Source organism: Dama dama, chromosome 26 (assembly GCF_033118175.1).
Source record: "Dama dama isolate Ldn47 chromosome 26, ASM3311817v1, whole genome shotgun sequence".
NCBI lineage: Eukaryota > Metazoa > Chordata > Mammalia > Artiodactyla > Cervidae > Dama > Dama dama.
This window is the reverse complement of record NC_083706.1, coordinates 35,875,074-35,889,521: the sequence shown is the minus strand read 5'-3', so window position 1 is coordinate 35,889,521 and position 14,448 is coordinate 35,875,074. Positions and strand designations below refer to the sequence as shown.

Genomic DNA, 14,448 nt, shown 5'->3' with positions numbered 1-14,448 from the left:
TTGATACTGTTTTGGCAGCTACACCAGTTTTAGCTTCAGTAGAGGTGTTTGAATTTGGAGTCACTCTTCTCTAAGATAATCAAGTATTGGCTTGGCGTCAGCTTGGATCAACATCTGGCTGAAGGTACAACTGCAGTAATAATGGTTCCTTCAGGCGTCAATTTGTGTGAGTCCACGAACCTGAGAACTTTGAGCTGGATGAAGGGAGAAGATGCATGTAGAGGTAAGAGGAATGGAGGGGAAAGGTGGGGTGGGAAAGGAATGTGACGGTATTTGGCAAACACCTGTTCCCCCTGCCCCCCCACCTCCCGCCAAAAAAAACACCTTTATTCCAGGAACACTATTACCTAGCCTGGGCTTTTGGGGAGAGGGGCTAAAAGCATGAGCTGATGAAGCTAATTTTTGTGGAGTTTTTTTGGGAGGAGGACCAAAGGGAAAATAGTATCCTCAGCAGCTTGAAGGTTTGGAATTTGGGGGGTTTGTTGAGAGGTGGCACCTGGGTCAGGAAAGGGTACAGTTCTCTGGGTAGCATACCTGAGGATCTGGTGCTGGGGTGTGCCCTCCTCCTGCCATGGATGAGATAGACCTTGGCCAGGAACACAGGTGGGCTGCATCTGTGATAAGGGGAAAAAAATTGTTTTTTAATATGCATATTATCCCATATAGAACAAGGTATTAGGTTGGTGAAAAAGTAATTGCAGTTTGAGACTGTGAATTTTAAATCTTATAAATAGGCTCAGACATATCTTTATGAATCAAAATAGGAACCATTACAATCAACACATTTTTGCCAATGAGAAATAAGTTTCTTTATTCCTGTAGCATCAAAATCCATGCTTCAGGATTCAGCCAACTCTTGGAAAGCATTTTCTGCCTCCTGCTGGCTGTGGAAGCGTTTTCCCTGCAAAAAGTTGTCAAGATGCTTGAAGAAGTGGTAGCTGGTTGCCGAGAGGTTGGGTGAGTATGGCAGATGAGGCAAAACTTCGTAGCCCAATATGTTCAACTTTTGAAGTCTTGGTTGTGTGTCTTGTGGTCAGGTGTTGCCATGGAGAAGAATTGGGCTCTTTCTGTTGATCAGAGATGGCTGCAAGCATTGCAGTTTCCGGTGCATCTCATCAATTTGTTGAGCATGCTTCTCAGATGTAACGGTTTCACTAGGATTCAGAAAGCTGTAGTAGATCATTCTGACAGCAGACCACCAGACAGTGACCATGACCGTTTTTTGGTGCAAATTGGGCTTTGGGAAGTGCTTTGCAGCTTCTTCTTGGTCCAACTACTGAGCTGGTCAACACCGGTTGTCGTATAATATCCACTTGTCATCACATGTCACAGTCTGATGGAGAAATGGTTCCTTGTTGTGTAAAATAAGAGAAGATGACACTTTATAATGAGGATTTTTTGGATTTGTGGTCAGCTCGTGAGGCACCCACTTATCGAGCTTTTTCACCTTTCAAGTTTGTTTCAAATGCCGAACGACCACAGAATGGTCGATGTTGAGTTCTTTGGCAACTTCTCATATAGTTATTGGTGGTTGTCAGTTTCTGATGGCTGGCCACTCTGTTCCTCATCTTCAAGGCTCTCATCTCCTTTGCAAAACTTCTTGAACCACCACTGAACTGTACGTTCGTTAGCTGTTCCTGGGCCAAAAGTGTTGATGTTGTGAGTTGTCTCTACTGCTTTATGACCCATTTTGAATTTGAATAAGAAAATTGCTTGAGTTCGCTTTTTGTAGAACATTTCCCTAGTCTAAAACATGAAATAAGAAATAAGTCATTAGCAAAAGAACATAAAGTGAGAAATGTGCATTAAAATGATGAATAGCAACCACATTTATTTAAGAATGTATTCTAATATCAAACAGCAGAGTTCAACAATGCAAAACCTTAATTACTTTTGTACCAACATGATATTTATAAATAGTTCATTAATGTTTGGGGAAAAGAGCATGAAGTTTTCAGCCACAAGGTAAATAGAACATTTTCCATTCTTATCAATTTACAGTGTTTTTACACACGTCATTTACCCTGCCTTATGTGGGTGTTGACATTGCTTAATGAAGGTGAATGTGTCAAAAGATACTAAGGTGGTGGTTCTCAAACTGGTTCGCTGAATTCTAGGTTGTTCCAGAGAGCTCAAAGGTGGGTGTGGATCAGGAGAAGAGATGAGGGAAAAGTAAAACAAATAGTCTTTTACCACGTTGCTTCTTTAACTTCAAATTCTGTTGAATTTTTGTCTGTTTTCTTTGTTGAGCTTTTGATATATTGTTATGAAAAGGAGTTAGCTGTTTTCAGTGCCAGTATTATGTGAATTTTCAAAGGTTAAATGTTAGCCTTTGAAATTATAGGGCTGCCCCATATTTGGGGGTATTGGAGTCAAGACATTGGCTGGGTAATTGTGAGGATCAGATGCTCTCTCCTAGGCCTGATTATCCTTATCCTTAATAAAAGAACTGTACATTTAGTTTTCCTAGAGCCACTTAGAATTTCTCTGACAATTGTGGCCCCCAATCTGGAGATGTGTACATCTACATTTCTTATTTTTGAGCCTCAAGACTTTGCTAAGGGTGAATGTGAAGGGCAGGGCTCTGGACAGAGTGCAGACAGACCAGCGGTAGGTGGAGCGCTAATCGAAGAGACTGTAGAATCCAGCTTGGAGTGGGGAGGAAAGAATTGTAGGCTTGGGGGCAGCTGGGGGTCCTAAGATAGAGGCACCCAGGATGCTAAGAAGCCAGACTTGGAAACAGAGGCAATTGTGTTTAAACCATTAAAAAAAAAAAAAAAATAACAAAAAAACCCCACTGTCATCTACATAAGACAATTCCTCACGTTAGTGAATGCCGAGGCAGCACAGGTTTTCTACAGCAAGAGATGGTGGGTTGCGGTTCTGGTCTGCCTGTGTTCTTGGCTTTGTGACCTTTGAGTCTGCTTCCTTATATGTAAAATGAAAGTGTTAAACTAAGCTCTTACCAAGCTTCCTTCTCTGCTGAACAACCTGTGCTTTAGGGCAAGTGTGTTTTCATGAATATGTACTGATGTGCCTCTCAGTGCACGTTTCTCAAATTTCGCATTTCTCATATAAACACAAATTAGATATTTCTTTTTCAATCTATGTGGTACCACCATCTGTTCAGGATGTTTTTCAATTGAAAATTCCATCTTTTTGAGCTTTGACAAGATTTGGGTGGAATCTTTCATTATGAAAGATGAAATATGTATTTGGGACATCTTTCATGTTGAAAAAGCACTGGGTTTAATGCATTTTTCCCATGTTTCATTGGGACTCTAATCTGTGTTAGATATGAAATGGCACTAAAACAAAATTAAATGTCTTTAAAGTTTGCATTATCAGTCATCTATTATTTAAATACTATATTTCATTTACAAATTAAGTTTGCCAGGAATATATTGTAAAGAAAGTAGCTCTAGTATATCTCATAAAGAAGCTTGAAGAACATACACCAAACTTAATCATGGCTACCTCTAGGGACTGAACTATAAGAAGGGTCAGTAAATTTGTAATTTCTACTTTAGGTACTCTTGTATTGTTTAATGAACACATTAATTTTCATAATTTCATGTATATTATTTGTTATGGAATGCGCCTTTATGATTGTAAAATATCTTTGTTGGATTTATAGATATAATCACCATTTGACATAAGTAATTTAAGACTTAAAGTAAAACTAATATCATTTTGTTAGACCATGTAGAGAAATGAATGCCCCTTCTTTGATGGATTTAGAAGTTGATGGTGTTCTTTTGGTGTGTAGTTGGACAGGGTTCATGTGATAGATAATGTAAGCAAATACTTTTCTCTAGCCCTTTCAAGGCCTGAGCCTAGAGATGAAAAATAAGTTTCATCATCTTTGATTGTGGCTAGAGAGATGTGTTGAGAGAGGTCATACCTAAGTTCCAATAATTAGCCTGACATGGATACTAGAGGATGAAGAAAATGGCTAATCACTTGCCATTTATTTGCTGTCCCTGAAATCTGGACTTTTAGATAATAAGTTATGAAGGTAAACATTTTTCTGTCCAGATCTCTTAAACTCTGCTGTATGGTGTGTGTGCTCAGTTGTATCCTACTTTTTGCCACCCCATGGACTGTAGCCCACAGGCTCCGCTGTCCATGGAATTTTCCAGGCAAGAACACTGGAGTGGGTTGCCATTTCCTAGTCCAATAATATGTGTGTGTGCTAGTCGGTCAGTCGTGTCTGACTCTTTGAGACCCCATGGACTGTAGCCTGCTAGGCTCCTCTGTCCATGGAGTTCTCCGGGCAAGAACACCGGAGTGGATTGCCATTCCCTTCACCAGGGTATCTTTCCAACCCAGGGATCAAACCCGGATCTCCTGCAGTGCAGGCATATTCCTTACCATCTGAGCCACCAGGGAAGATTATACTTAATCAGATAATATTTTATTTTTTTAATATAGTTAGTGGATAGTTTCATAATAAGTCATGTTGAGATTGGAAGGACTGGAATCTTTTGTATTCCTCATAGAAGCTGGCATGATACCATACTTGAAAGAACCGAGGAATTAATGACTAATGAAATAAAGGACTAATTTGTTTATTTGGGCAATGTGAGGTTATAGATAATAAGGATAATTCAATCTGATTGAGCATCAGTTAAAATAATTTCATCCTTCTTTATAGAAATATTTACCAGGATTGATGTTAAGCTGAAAAATTGACTACTATGACTTAGAATTTCTTTATGTGACCCTCTTTAATCCTTTTAATTTTTGACACCTAGAGAGTTAAATGACTTACATGCATGACGGTGGGTAGCTCGATTTTTACATTTGTAGTTTAAAAGGTACCAGTGTTGCACATATATGCATGTAGAGAGAGGGGTACACATACTATTTATATTCATAAGGAATAGCAGGTGGAGAAGAAAAAAATACAGAACATGTCATTCCAACCCTCCGCTGACCCCACCTTTTTTTCTTGGAAAAAGAGGGACGTGCTTAATTAATCAGAGTAATGAGAAGCTGCCAGCATACTGTTTCTCCAATTATTTCAGACTGAATTAAAAACAAAATCACGTATTTGGATGACATCCTGCTTACAACCAGATGAACAAGATATTTATTCATGCATTCATTCATTTAATAATATCTACCGTGCACCTACCACCTGCCAAGCACTGTTCTAGACTCTAGGAGTGGAGTTATGGGCATGAGACTGGGCCCCTACCCTATGTTATTTAATATGGATGAGAAAATTAAATCTCTCCAAAGTGTCTTGCCTTATGTGGTAGATTTGGGACTTGATTCTAAGTTTTCTGTTCTAACCTTTGCACCACACTGTTTCATGTAATTTGGGGGACCCTGATTGTCGATCAGCAGGGCAGTTCTGTCTGCCTTTCCTTTGTTCTCCCCTTGTTTGTGGTCCATTGCTTTCGATCCTGTGTGGAATGGTGTGGATGCTGAGAGATACTCTGTCCATGAGGGTGTCCTAGGGCCTTGGGCAAGTCGTATTCATTTTTTGAACAGAACCTAGGCTCATGCTGTTAAAAATAACATGAGTGAAATAAAGAAATTGAAGCAGTATTTTTCCAAATCTCAGGGTTTTAATTTGGTAGAATGAAACCAATATTAAGAAAACTTGTTTTTTTTAATCTTAGAGTACATCACAACTAGTCCGCTAAATATGTAAAACTTTTATTCCTTGATTATATGTTTCTATTAGGTTGCAACATGAAATTTTTTCCTTGCCATTGGTTGTGGTCAAAAACATTTGAAACAATGGTTTAAAGGGCATCAGGTGAGATAGTGTTTGTGACAAAAATGAAGTTTATGAAAAAAGATGTATGGTTACCCTTAGCTATCATTTGAATGTGGGTGTTGTTTACTTAAAGCATTCAGAGCAATAAAGTAGAATTTGTGTGATGAAAGTGGTAGTGGAAATTATCTGGCACCTGAGAATATGCCTGAACAGATTTTTTTCTTTAAACACACATGTTGCAGTTACTGGTTACCCTGTGTCCTATACTTTTATTGCAGTTTCCAGTATTGAGTGGTTTCATTATTTTTTGAAACATATTTGCTTTGTAATTTAATTGCATGGCACATAGAGAAATTTGAGGAAATAAATACTTGGGGCAATCTCCTATACATTATCTGATAATGATAAAGTCTATGGTTGATTAGACTTTAATAGAGTTGTTAAATATTACATAGTAAGTTGAGAACTGATTTAATATTTTATTTTTTTCATTTAGTTTCTAAATGTTAGTAGATTTTACCTGAAGATATTATTTGTTAAAAAGAAAAAAGTAACACATACAGTTTCCTAAATTGAGGTTTTTCTTAGGAAGTAGTGGTTAAGAATCTGCCTGACAATGCAGGAGATGCAAGAGATGTGGGTTCAATCCTGGGATATCCCCTGGAGAAAGAAATGGCAACCCACTCTGGTATTCTTTCCTGGGAAATTCCGTACACAGAGGAGCCTGGTGGGCTACAGTTCATGGGGTTGCAAAGAACTGGACACATCTGAGTGTGTGCACACACACCTACATATATGAACACACACACACCCCCATCAGATCACAGTTATTTGTTCTTCAAGAAAGTGTTTGTGGTAGGCCTCGGACAAAAAATAGCCTCACCCACTTGAAATCACTTGAAGACTACAATTTATTTTTTTATATACTTATGTAGATTATAGGAAAAATTACTAACTTGAAATTTGCAATAATTTGGGTAGGGATTAGACTATCTTTGGAAAGGTAAAAGCTTATTGCTAAAAAAAAAGCTGCAAATTTTTAGAGTTTTAATTATGTTTATAAATACATCCTTGGAGGCACATTAGGAAAAAAAAAAAAACTATCTTTCTATATGGTCATTTATTTTAGAGATATGTGTAGAATTTTCATTATTGAGATGACCAAGACAGAGATGTATTGAAATATTATTTGCTTATTCTTTGCAAGGCATGAACTTATTCCCTAGAGTAAGCTTATAATCTAATTATGGAGACAGAAGCACAGAAGAAAGGCTACGCTTAAAAGAGTATAGAGATGTTTTTCTCTCCTCAGGCAGAGGACAGGAGAGCGACATACAAAAGAAAATTTCTTTGAGGACGGTTCTGGGCAGGAAAGCTGAGCAAGCCCTTTTTGTTGGTATTAGATACCTTCCAGTGGGATTGCATTATGGGCACTTTGAATGTACCTGAGTTCAACTAGTCAAGGTCAAGAGAAAGCAAAAGCAGAACTAACTAATAATTAGTGCAGGAGGTTGTATCTAGCATTTCCTACAATGGAATGTTCTAGAATAGTGTATCATAGGGATGTGAATGTCTCCTTCCTTGAATGGTCTCAGTGCCATTCATTCTTCCAGTACATAAGTATTTTTAGTTCACCCCACCTATACCGCACCCCCCCAGCAAACAACCTGACCGCCTACTTTATTATAGAAAAAAAAAATGTCTATAGATTGTGAAGTGCTTTTTCCCCTTTCCTGCTTCTCCCCACCCCTGCTATTTATTCATCTCTTCTCCAGCCTCAGGGGCTTCCCTGATAGCTCAGTTGGTAAAGAATCTGCCTGCAATGCGAGAGACCCCGGTTCAATTCCTGAGTTGGGAAGATCCGCTGGAGAAGGGATAGGCTACCCTCTCCAGTATTCTTGGGCTTCCTTGGTGGCTCAGCTGGTAAAGAATCTGCCTGCAATGTGGGAGACCTGCGTTTGATCCCTGGGTTGGGAAGATCCCCTGGAGAAGGGAAAGGCTACCCACTCCAGTATTGGTTAAGGCCTGACTTCTCTCCTCCAGGACTTTGCTCCCTCAGTTACACCTTCTCCTTCATAAAAATCCCGGCTCTGGAGGCAAAGTCTACCAGTTTGAAATATGGTTTTGTACTTTCTAAATGTGGGGGCATGGACATACTGCTTATCTTCTATGTGCATCCATTTGAAAAATGGGGCTAGAAATAAGCGCTTATCTTATTGCGAGCACACCATAAGTTAAGGCAGTTAAGGGGCTTTGCCTCCGGTACAAGCTCTCAGTGAATGTTAGTTTCTACCATTCCTACTGTTACTACTACCACCATTAACCTACTAATCTCTAAATCTCTTTGATTTTCATTCCTTAACCCATATGTTTGCTGAACCATTTCTTCTTCTGGAAAAGAATGAAGCCAAACATTCTCTTGACCCTGGTCCTTTTTTAACTACTGTATTCTCTTTCCTCTTCCCTCTCAAATATTTTAAAGATTATTCAAGGTTAACTCTCTGTACTTCTTCCTCTTCTATTTGCTTTTATTGTCTTTGTAGAAATTGTTTTTTTTTAATGAGATATTCACTAGATACAAAATTATAAACTGTTTTCTATTTTGACTTCTCTGAAACCTGAGGTAGTGAGTACTTTTTGACTTGAGTCCCATGTAGGTTGAGTTGCTTCAGTTCTGTCCAATTCTTTGCGACCCCATGGACTGTAGCCTGCCAGGCTTCTCTGTTCATGGGACTTTCCCAGCAATAATACTGTAGTGGGCTGCCATGCCCTCCTTCAGGGGATCTTCCCTATCCAGGGATCAAACCCAAGTCTCCTGAATTATAAGCAGATTCTTGACCTGCTGAGCCATCTGGGAAATCTTCTTGTCCTTCCCTAAATCCTTCTCTCCTCACTTCTCTCTGAGCGTTGTCACTATACAGCTTTTTATGTTGATCATTCTTTTACTTTTCTTCATAGATTTACTTAATATTTGTACATATTTACTTTTGTATATTGTTGAACTTTATAAGTGGAATTATACAATATAAATTATAGAGAGGTTTGCTTTTTTGAACCAAACTGTAGTTTCATCCATTTTTATTGGCATAAAGAATGTCATTATATGCTATAATTTATTCATTTTCCTGTTGACAAATATTTGGACCTTTTGCTATTCTAAACGGGTTTGCTCTAAGCATTCTTGTATGTGTATCTTGGCATACATATACACAAGTTTTTCTAGGATTCTAGAAAAGTAAATTCAGACTTTTATATTTGGGGATGTGAAGTGGTGTCTGATATTTTATTTTATTTGACTGTGCCATGCAACTTATAAGATCTCAATTTCCCAACCAGGGATTGAACCCAGGCCACTGCAGTGAAAGTGCCAAGTCCTAACCACTTGACTGCCAGGGAATTCCCAGTATCTGACATTTTAAATTACCTTATCAGATAACTGATGAGGTCAACCATCTTTTCATTTATTTCTGGATTATATTGGTTTATTTTTCAGTGAAATGCCCATTAAATGTTTTGCTGGGTTTTGTTTTGGATTGTCTATTTCATTTGTTTGTAGTAGTCCTTTATAATTCTGAGACAGTAAGCCAATTTCCAAATTTGTGTTTTGTCTTTTCATTTTCTTTATGTCTTTTCTCCCTCCTTTAGCTGCTTTTGAAAATTTTTTGTTTCTGATTTCCAGCAATTTGATTATGATGTGTGTAGTCTTGATGTGGTTTTCTTTTTCTGTTTTTTCTTAAAACAACTTAGATATAATTTGTATGCCATACAGTTCACTTATTTATAGTGTACATTTTCGACTTTCAGTATATTCATAGGGTTGTAGATCTATCACCTTAATCATTTTCATTACCTAAAAATGAAACCTCATACCCCTTAGTCATCACCTTCAATCCTTCTACCCCTCCAGCCCTATGCAATTACTAATCTATTTTGTCTCTCTATACTTGCTTATTCTAAGAATTTCAAATAAATGGAATCATACACGATGTAATTTTTGTGACTGATTTTTTTTTTACATAGCTTAATGTTTTCAAAAGTCATCCCTGCTGTAGCATGCATTAGTACCTCATTTTTTATTCCCAAATAATATTTCTTTACATGGGTATGTCATATTTTATTTGTCCATTTGTTGGGAAAAAAAACTCTTTTTTTCCCTCCAGTTAATTGACTTGGTACTCTTAAAAAAAAAAAAAAACAAGGCCAACTGGCCATAGACACATGGATTTATATTTGGACCTTCAGTTCTATTCTGTTGGTCTTTGTCTAGGTCTTTTGTGAGTACCACCTTGTCTTGATTGCTGTACCTTTATAGTAAGTTTTGAAATTAGGACCACTGAGCCCTCAAACTTTGATCTTGTTTTGCAAGATTGTTTTGATAATTCCAGTTCCCTTGAATTTCCACATGAATTTTAGGAACTGCTTCTCAATTTCTGCATTGAAATTAGCTGGGATTTGATAGGCTGTGTTGTACTCATGGATCAATTTCAGGTGTTACTTTCTGTATTTCTAGTAACGTGTTCCTCATTTCCTTCTGAGTCCTCACCAGTGGCACCTTTAGTGACTGTATTCTTACCAACAGTCTAAGGCTATCTAGGTTTCTTCTATCATTATTTTTCAAAATTCTTTCAGCCTGCACCAACTGCCTGATTCCAAGGCTATCCCATATTTTTAGGTATTTTCTATAACAGCATACCACTTCTAGGCACCAAAGTTGATACTAGTTTCTATTGCTGCTGTACCAAATTCACATAAATTTAGTGGTTTAAAACATTTATTACTTCACAGTTCCATAGGTCTCAAGTCTGGGCTGATCCCTCAGTTGCTCTTTAGCATTATCTCTCGCCAGTTTTCATGTATTTCGGGTTTAGCAATAACAAACAGTGAATAGTTCCCTGTAGATATCATGTCACATACATATCTCTGCACTTCTTATGGTGTTCCTTTTACCTAATGTGTAGTGTGGGCTGTTATAACAGATTACTATGGGCTGGTGGCTTAAACAGCAAACTATTTTCCACTGTTCTGGAGGCTGGAAATCCAAGATGAGTCCAAGTGCCAGCACGTTTGTGTTTTTGATGAGGACTCTTCTTGATCATGTCCTCACATAGTCTCTGCTAGTGCTTACACCCAGAGAATGAGCGTGGTCTCCTTGCTGTTGTTGTTTAGTGTCCGACTCTTGCGACCCCATGGATTGCAGCTCACCAGGCTCCTCTGTCCATGGGATTTCCCAGGCAAGAGTACTGGAGTGGGTTGCCATTTCCTTTTTCAAGGGGGTCTTCCTGACCCAGAGATTGAACCTATGTCTCCTGCATTAGCAGGAGGATTCTTTACCACTGAGCCTCCAGAGCTCTCATTAATCCCCTTAAATTTTTTTGATAATCCTATATCATAAGTGCTCTACCCTCATGACCCCATGTAAATAATTCTTTCCGCAAACCTCCAAATATCACATTTGAAAGTTTAAGAGTTAGTCACTCAGTTGTGTCCGATTCTTTGTGACCCCATGGACTGTAGCCCAACAGGCTCTCCTGTCCGTGAATTTTCCAGGCAAGACTACTAGAGTAGGTAGCCATTCCCTTTTCCAGGAAATCTTCCCAACCTGGGGATCAAACCTGGGTCTCCTGTATTGCAGGTAGATTCCTTACCATCTGAGCCACCAGGGAAGCCCCTATTTGGAGGTTAGACCTTCAATATATGAATTTCAGGAAGACACAAACATTCAATCCATAGCATTCTGCCTCTGTGTGCCTGCTGTGTGCTAAGTTGCTCTAGTCATGTCTGACTCTCTGTGACCCTACGGACTGCAGCCTGCCAGACTCCCCCATCCATGGGATATCTGCCTCTGCCCACCCCCAAATTAATATACTTCTTACATGCAAAATATATTTATTCCATCCCAAGAGCTCCAAAAGTCTTATCTATTTCAGCATTAGCTCTAAAATCCGGAGTCTTATGTAAATATCATCTGAATCTACTGTGGATGAGACCTGAAATATGATTCAGTCTGAGGTAAAAATGCCTCTCCAGCCACAAACCAAGTTTTGTGCCCCCAAACTACCATGGTGAGACAGATGTAAGATGTACTTTCCCATCCCCAAAGGGAGACATCAGAAAGAAGGAGGGAAAGTGGGTCTCAAGTAAGCTCATAACCTACTAAGGCTTGCGTTGTTGTGTTTATAGTCACTGAGTCATGTCTGACTCTTTCGAGACCTCATGGACTATAGCATGCCAGGTCCCTACGTCCATGGGCTTTTGCAGGCAAGAATACTGGAGTGGGTTTCCATTTCCTTCTCCACCGTTGGACCTTAAGGTTTGAGAATAGTCCTTTAAGAGTGGGTGTGGTATCAGCTGAACCCACTGGAGCAATAGTCCTGACTCTGCTGCTATGTTAGGTTGGAACTGTGTCCCTGCCATTCTGGGCCAGCCTCACCCACACAGCTCTGCTAGGCAGTGGGCCCACCCTTTGAAACCTAGGTGGGGGCAGCCTGGCCCTCTCTGGGCCCACGTACTCTAGGTCTGTGGTGGGAATGGCAGCCCTGATAATCTCTTAATCTTGTTGAAGTGTCCTCCTTTCTCTCTCGTCTTAGAGAATAGTGTGTGATTACAACGAACGAACTCTACAGTCAGGTCCTATGGGAGCTGAGTCTGACGGCCTGCCTTTATTTTGTCCCATCTCTTCCCCCTTCAGTTAAAACTGGCAGTGATCCTGCTGGGGTGGCTGATTAGGTGAGGTCCATGGTTCACACCCATACGAATCTCCTTATCAAACGGTCAGCCAGACACAGTGTTCTCTCCAAACATACTCTCTCTTTTTTTTTTTTTTCAATATGAACAGGCTGAGACTCTTCCAAATCTTTAAATTCTTTGTTCCTTTTTGCTTAACATTTTTTTTTTCTTAAATTCATTTATCTCTTTTCACGTTTTACTGTAAGGCATCAGCAGTAACCCAGCAGATCCTTCAAAATTTTGCTTTGAAACCTTTTCAGCTAAATACTCAGTTTCATCACTTGCAAATTCTACCTTCTGCAAAACACAGAAACACGAACACAATTCAGCCAAGCTGTTTGTTACTTTATAACAAGGATTGCCTTCTTCCTTGGTCCAATAGCGAGTTCTTCCCCTCTGAGACCTCATCAGAAAGGCTTTTGCCATTTACATTTCCACCAGCATCTGTTGTGATTACTTACATATTTTCTAATAAGCTAGAAGCTTTCTCTGCAGCTCTTTGTTTTCTGAGCTCTCACTAGAATCTTCTTCAAAAGTCTCTTCATAGCAATATTGGTTTTTTCTAGCATTGCACCTCAGAACTCTTCCAACCTCCATCCATTGCCCAGTCCCAATGCCCCTTCCATATTTTTAGGTGTTTGTTACAGCAGCACCCAACTCCTTGATACCAGTTTCCATCTTAGCTGCTTTGGGGTGCTGTAACAGATTACTATAGACTGGGTGGCCTAACCAACAGTTATTTCTCACAGTTCTGGGGACTGGAAGTCCAAGCTCAGGGTGCCAGAATGGATGGGTTACTGGTGAGGGCCCTCTTCCTGGTTTTATCTTCACATAGAGTTTCCTCTATGTGTGTGCGTGCAGAGAGAGTGAGCTCTGGTCTCATCACCCTCTCGCAAGAGCATTAATCCCATCATTGGTGGCTCTTCTTTCATGGCTTCATCAAAACCTAATTCTCTCCCCAGAGCCCTACCTCCAAATGCCATCATAGTGGGGATGAGGACTTCAACATGTGAATTTGGGGTGAGGGCACAGGAGCTTCCCTGGTAAAGATGGTAAAGAATCCGCCTGCAATGCAGGAGAACTGGGTTGGGAAGCTCTCCTGGAGAAGGGAATGGCTACCCACTCCAATATTCTTGCCTGGAGCATTCCATGGACAGAGGAGCCTGGCGGGCTATAGTCCATGGGGTCACAAAGAGTCAGACACTACTGAGTGACTAACACTTTCACAAACATTCAGGCCGTAGCACCTTTATGCTCATCCCTGTATTAGCTGATGTCTTTATTTTCTACTTAATCTATACAGTAATTTCTTCTAGAAAATTTGACTCTGCTTCTGAGCTGAGCTAAGTGACCCAGTTCTGTGTTCCCATAATAGCACGTGGTCCTTCACTTCCTGTGTTGTATCAGAATTATCTTTCACGTGTTGGTCATTCATGGATGTATGGAAACGTGTCCTGTATGATCAGACTTTTGGTTTTGTAAACCTTGCTTTATTGTCTTATCTTGTTCATACATCATATAGCGTGTTAGTCTAGCTACAGGATGTATTCTTGGAACTGGAATTCTGAGATCAAAGGGTATACACATTTATACTTTTTTTTTTTTTTAATTTGGCTGCTTTGGGTCTTAGTAGGGGCATGTGGGATCTGGTTCCTTGATCAAGGACCAAACCCAGGACCCCTGCATCTGGAGTGTGGAGTCTTAGCCACTGGACCACCAGGGAAGTCCCCACATTTATACTTTTGATTGATACTGTCCAGTTGCTTTCCACAAAGGCAGTGTAAACTCTCACCAGTAATACATGAGGAATGACAGTGCCTTTCTCCAAACCCTTGACAACATCGTGTGTGTTAAAATCTTGGAATCTTTGCCAATCTGATAAGTGGGAAAATCTCGGCATAGTTTTACTTGACATTTCTCTTATGATGAGAAGCATGTTTTAGTAGATTTAAGAGCTGTCTCTGTATTCTTCACTAAAGGAACTGTGT

The 14,448-nt window shown here is 39.6% G+C and overlaps 1 protein-coding gene across 1 annotated transcript in view; it reads left to right on the top strand.

Moving 5' to 3' along the window:
* Nucleotides 1–846: 846 nt before the first annotated feature.
* Nucleotides 847–14,448, top strand: part of PLAGL1 (PLAG1 like zinc finger 1) — an 88,152-nt gene continuing 74,550 nt past the window's right edge. The window contains exon 1 of the mRNA XM_061130326.1: nucleotides 847–957. The gene's annotated coding sequence lies outside the window, so the exon portion shown is untranslated. The remainder of the gene's footprint in view (nucleotides 958–14,448) is intronic.